Raw genomic sequence first — 6,539 nt, 5'->3', positions numbered from 1 at the left:
ACATATGTAAACTTTTAAATTCCCTTACTGTGCATGTGAAAAAATCACCTTTGTATGTATGGTCTGAATAGCAATTGTCCACGTGTTCCTTTGCCGGACACTAATTCCGAGTTAACTTCCCGTCGCCTTTGAAGGAATGCAATGTGAAGGTTGTACATCGTAACATTTATCTTTAACAACGCTACCAAAAGTGAATATTAGGCACAACAGCGCCACTATAACACAGGCTGCCATCTTGATTATTTTGGTTCAATGAATCACATGACAGTGTCACATGACAACTAATACTTCATCATAAGGTGTGTTCGACTTGAACTGCATCTCGATTTGCCGATTGACCAGATTTGCCAGTTTCATTCGGGGCAGGAGTTGAATAGAGAGCTGTCAAGCCAGACACTTAGTGCTTCCAGTCACATGCTGAACCCACACCAGTCATGGAAGATTGCGCAATGTTTGCTTTCTTTATTACAAACGAAGTGGAATTCAGATCGACAGATGTTTGAATTTTACATAAAATAACCAGAAGCATTGTTCATTCTGCTTAATACAATAGTCTGCTGTGTGTTAAGAAGAAAGTCCAATAAAAGCCTGTAATATTTTAATACCAATAAAGGAGTCAGTGTTTTGAATAATTTAGTTTTTTTTTTATTAAATAACATGATGTTACTATGAAAAACATAATATAGCATGTAATAAACGTGATGTACTGTTATAAAAATACAGAGTTGTAAGAGTTTTCATTGAGCTGGAGGTGTCAGTATAAACACCATGGTAATGGCATACAAATATACTATTATTTCTGCCAAAGTAGTAGTATGAAGTATGCAATTGCGAAAGCAGCTCCTGAAACACATGTAACTGATGTCACTTTGTGAGTCTGGCCAATCGTGAATAAGCTGTGTCATCAGAGCGTGTGCTGCTCCTCTGGAACAACTGCAGCAGCTGTGCCAGCCGGCTGCTCTCGAATTGCTCTTTTGCGGTACTTTGATGGCATACATCATGGTAACGTGGCTGTGGCGCCGGTTCAAGGTGAACAAAATTTATATCCGACATGTACTGCTTCAAGTCCAGAGCGATCGGTCTGTGCAACGCTGCTCAAAGTTGAACACACCTATTTTCAGATATACCTGTATCTGAATTCACAGTCCACACTACAATGTGAATATGCTGTTTTAAAATGTATCCACTTGAGAGAACGTTTTCAAAAAGTTCAGCTTTGGCTGACATAAATGCAGTCTCAGTGTGGACAGAAGGCCAAAACATAGAGAAAAAGATATGTTTTCAAACGAAAAACGTATTAGTGGGGATGTGGCCTAAATGTAGTTGATTATGTAATGTACTGTAGACGTTCAAATGTGTTGACTTACAAGTCATGCACTACAAGATGTCATAATATTGGATTTTGGATTTTGTGTCGAAAAGGGCGAAAAGTAAATGTTGATAAACTGATAATATAGCGTTTTACTTTTGAATTGAGAATAAAATGTATTGTTGTCGTGAAGCCATAATGTTTATTTCACTAGGAAACTGTGATGCATGTTTCCTTAAGACCAGGTTGCAAAATTGATCTAGCCTTCAAACTTGGAGGTCATATAAATGCATTGTTCCATTTTAAAAAGTTTTTATGCATGTTTTTCATGCCAGAAATGGGAATTGGTGTAAACAAGCCTCAATACTCTTGGTAATGGTCATGACTATAGAGACAGACAGGCAGAGAGAAGAGAGAGAGAGAGAGAGAGAGAGAGAGAGAGAGAGAGAGAGAGAGAATGCATCACAGAAAATTAGTGTGACAGCTAACTTAATTTTGATCATTTCTTTCAATTTGCAATTATTTGCATCTGCATCAGTAGAACTGTTCAAGCCATGACAATGCTGTTATTTTCATTTATTTCACTTGACATTTGATTTCTTTTGAGGCGTTAATGAAAAGCGGCAAGTCAGAGTTGCATACAGAGCAAGTGCTCTGTGATCTGACTTGATGGACACGTTTGTTTCTTTGTGCCATTTTTGTGGTGAAGACAGTGTTCATAGGGTAAGATTTTCCATGAGTGTCTTTTGTGTGTTGTGTGTTCTTCTGTCAATGTACAGTGTGGAGTTTGAAAGGAGAGAGAGTGCTTTAGAAGCCAAATGAATAAAACATGTACCGGTGCTGTATGCAGCACAGCGTTTGATTGCTACGAGCCATGGTGTCTAAGAGCAAATGTGTGTGTGTGTGTATATGTGTGCGCTAATGTATGCAGATTTTACCCCCCCCAACACCACCCCTCCATTCTTCCTTGTAATCATGTTATCAAGGTGGAAGAAAGGATTGTAGAAGAGTAATAAAGAGAAGCAATGAGTTATCTGGACCGCTGGCTGCAAACGCAAATGTGTGTGATTTTTTCCCAGCGAGACATACTGTATGGCACACTGTTTACATTTACCTTTAGTCTCTTTGAAAAGTGGTGCAGTTTTATGCAATGTAGTTAAAGGGGCAGTTTGACTTAAAAGGAAAATCATAATTTACTCGCCCTCATGTTGATTAAGAACCATTTGACTTTCTTTCTTTCATGAAACATGAAAGGAGATAACAGAATGTCCAAGCAAGTGGATGATGGTTTATGTCAAGTTAAAATATGTCAAAATGGTTATATCTTTGGCTAGTTTAACTAAACGAAGTGTCAAACAATGTCAAACATCACTGGTTTTCGCATGTCTCATGACATGTTGCTCTACACGTTTTAATGTTTTTAACTGAATGCAAGTAATAATGATGATATTTGAGAGCTATGGCAGAGGAGAAGATTTTTAGGGTATAATGATCTATGTGTTTCCCAAACAAAGCTATCGTATGACTGCAAAATACTTGGAATATGCGGCACAAGTCATATGGATACATTTTATGGTTGTTTCTTTAGTCCATTTCAGAGTTTGGCAGTATAAATCACTGACAACTTTCAATGTATAGAAAACGGAAACTTGGACAATCTGAAAAATATAATTTGTATCCCATGGGAAAAAGAAAATTAGACAGGTTTGCAATACCATGAGGCTAAATTATGTCAGAAATGCAGTGTTAATATTTAGACGGACTTCATTTTTGTATTATTTCTTTATTATCTTTGTATTCATTCATTTTAGTCAGTTTGACTTATTTTTACAATTTTATCCAACAAAAATAATACAGGCCTATTTAAGTTGATGATAATGTGCAAACTGATTAAAACATGTATCAAACTTTAAAAGACTAAACTTTAACTCAATATTCAATAATTAAAAAAAAAATTAAAATAAGTAAAGACTACTTACTAGTATTTAAACAAGTATAAAACATATAAAAAATGTATATATGTAAAGGAATATTCTGGGTTCAATACAAATTAATCTCAGTCTTCAGCATTTGTGGCATAATGCTTATTACCCCAACAATTAATCTAGACGTGCCCCCTTTTTTTTCTTAAAAAAGAAGAAGAAAACAGTAAGGCACTTAAAATGGAAGTTAATGTGGCCAGTTGCTTCAGGATTTAAAGGCAGAAATGTGAAGCTTATATTTTTAAAAGCCCTAATATGTGCAATTTCTTCTGTTAAAACTTGTGTATTATTAAATACAGTTAACAAATAATAAATATAAAAGTTGTTTAAACTGTAGGTTTTTTTTATTTTTGTTTTTTACGGTTTTAGGGTTTACAGCATTAAATCATGACAACTAGATGTAAAATTGGATATACATTTACACAAAAAAGTTTAGTATGTGATTTTATCACACTACAATCATGTCAATACAGATATCGTTCACATCTTGTGGCTATACTTTGAAAGCTTATGAAGTGAGTATTTTATTGTTTATGGATTGGCTCCCTTTCACCTTCATTGGACAGTAAGTGCCACACTCTAACCCAGTAAGGAGGGACAAGTTTATATTAATTTCTGGTAATCATTATTCCAAAAATGTTGTCGATTGAGCTTAACTTGTATTAAACTTGGAATATTCCTTTAATATGTAAGATTAGTCAACATGAGCAAATTGTCCATAAAACCTGAGCTCCTGCAATAAAATAGCAAAGTATTAGCTACCTTTTAGAATGTACTCTGTTGTTAATTCCTCTCATTTAGACAGTTTATGATTAGTGCATTAATATCTTATTAATATAATTTTTTATCTTTATCGTCATTATGTGTCTTTGTTTGTCTCATTTTCATTGACAAAACAAAAAAAAAACCTCATCAATGAACATTTTTGTCAGTGATTTTGACAGAGATATTATTTTAGGTTTAACTATTCCTATATAATTCTAAAATAAAGTGAATTCTCAATCCACAGAGAATAAGGTGCAACAGATATAAGATCAGACTCAGGTGCAACAGATATAAGATCAGACTCGTGGTTTATACATGTACAGCAATTGGTGTCGTGATCACTTTCATTTGAAGGGTGCAATTAGCCATACATGTTACACTTCAAAAGCAGACGTGTATATACGTACAGCTAACATCCTTAAAGTAAATTGTATTTTTATGTAACATTGTCACTCATGGGAACCAATTTAGCCATGAAAAATAAATCAATCACTTACCACCTCACAGTGACAGATGTATCAGGTTTATGGTGTTTTATTACATGCCAGGGAGTGCTTTTATGATAGGTTAATGACACAAAGGGTGTAATGGCAGTAATTAGTGAAGCTGCAGTTGGCTTTATCTTCTGGTTGACAGTTAAAGACCATCTTTGCCTCCCCAACTCGAGGAATTATCCCTCATGTGTTCAAGGTAACAGCCAGTCACTCACTACATGCTTCAGGGTGTATTGATCTTGAATAATATCATGAAAGAGTCTGTCAGAATTGTCGATATGGGAAAAACTCCCTATTTGTCCTTCAGCATCACCTATGTGTGCTGCTCTTTTCCAAAGCTAAGTGAGCTGCAAAAAGGATTTGTTAGGCAGATTGTAAGCCTCAGTCACCATTCACTTTTATTGAATGGAAAAAAGATCCAATGAAAGTGAGTGGTGACTGAAGCAACATTCTGCCTAACATCTCATTCATGTTCCAAAGAAGAAAGAAAGTCATACAGGTTTGGGACAACATGAGGGTGAGTGCTAATGGCAGAATTTTCATTTTTGGGTGATTTTTTCCTTTAATTACTCTGCCATTTACAAATGATTAGGGTCAATGATGGATAGGATATTGTCTTAGGAACCGGCTCCCTATTAAGGCAGTAAACAGCTGACTAGGTTGCGCAGCAGAGCTTGTCTATGTGTTTGTTTGTGTGTTTTTTAGCCCTGCTTTTCATCTCAATTTCATGAACAGACAGTAATTTTAAAAACTGTTCTTGGTAACCAGAGAGCATGTTCATGTTGCCCTACCAATACAAAAGGGGAGAAAGAGTGAGACGGTTAATAAATGAAACAGAAATAGAGGGATAGAGAGAGCGAGAAATAGAGTTTGATGGATCAAGTATCCTCTGTTAAAATATAGTGACCCAACCTGCCAACTACACCATTCAGAGTGATCCATCTCCACATACATCCCCCAAACCCTCCTCTTATCAGCAATACATTCTTTCTTTCTCTCTTTCTCTCATCACCCACTTACAAACCTTCACTCCATCCTTTTAGCTTAGAGATAGGAGATGGAGACTATTACTAACTGTTGGCAGGTACTTGTTTCCCAGGAGACAGCAGTGAACATGGAAATGGTCGTAGTGTGGATGTTAGGCCACAGGGTCTTTGGCTGCAGTGTTATTGTCGTTTATCTGGATAAAGTGTCCTTCTTTTCTATTCTTATTTTATTTCACTCATTTTGTCTTCCTGTCCGTGGGGGATGGCAAATATGACAAGTGCAGAGTTTGAAGGAAAATTTGGAGAATTTGTAAATTAGTTTTCTTAAAGGGATATTTCACTCAAAAATGAAAGTTCTGTAAATTTTTTAAAATAATATCTCAGATCTGTAGGTCCATACAATGCAAGTGAATGGTGATCAGACCTTTGTAGCTCCAAAAATCACATAAAGGAAACACAGAAGGAATTAATAAGACTCAAGTGGTTAAATCCATATCTTCAGAGGATAGAATAGGTGTGGGTGAGAAACAGATACAAATTTTACTCTAAATCTCCACTTTCACTTTTATATATGAAAGTCACTTGTGGTGCCTGATTAGTTTCACTTTCATATCTGAAGAGTAAAAAACTATCTTAAATATTGTTCTGTTTCTCACCCACATCTATTATATCACTTCAGAAAGTATGGATTTAAACACTGGAGCCTGTGGATTATTTTATGTTTTCCTTTATGTGATTTCTGGAGCTACAAAAGGTCTGATCACTATTTGCTTGCATTGTATGGACCTACAAAGCTGAGATATTTTTCTAGAAATCTTCATTTGTGTTCTGTGAAAGAAAGAAAGTAATTTACATCTGGGATGGCATGAGGGTGAGTAAATATGTCACATTTTGAAGCAGAGAATCAGAGGCAGGACTCAAACGCAGATGGAAAAAACAAAGAGGATTTATTGAACCAAAAAGGTAAAAACCAAAAATAAACAACCCCATTGGGGAAAACACC

Source organism: Xyrauchen texanus, chromosome 31, assembly GCF_025860055.1.
Source record: "Xyrauchen texanus isolate HMW12.3.18 chromosome 31, RBS_HiC_50CHRs, whole genome shotgun sequence".
Taxonomy (NCBI): domain Eukaryota; kingdom Metazoa; phylum Chordata; class Actinopteri; order Cypriniformes; family Catostomidae; genus Xyrauchen; species Xyrauchen texanus.
The sequence above is the reverse complement of the archived record's forward strand: the minus strand, read 5'-3'. Positions refer to the sequence as shown.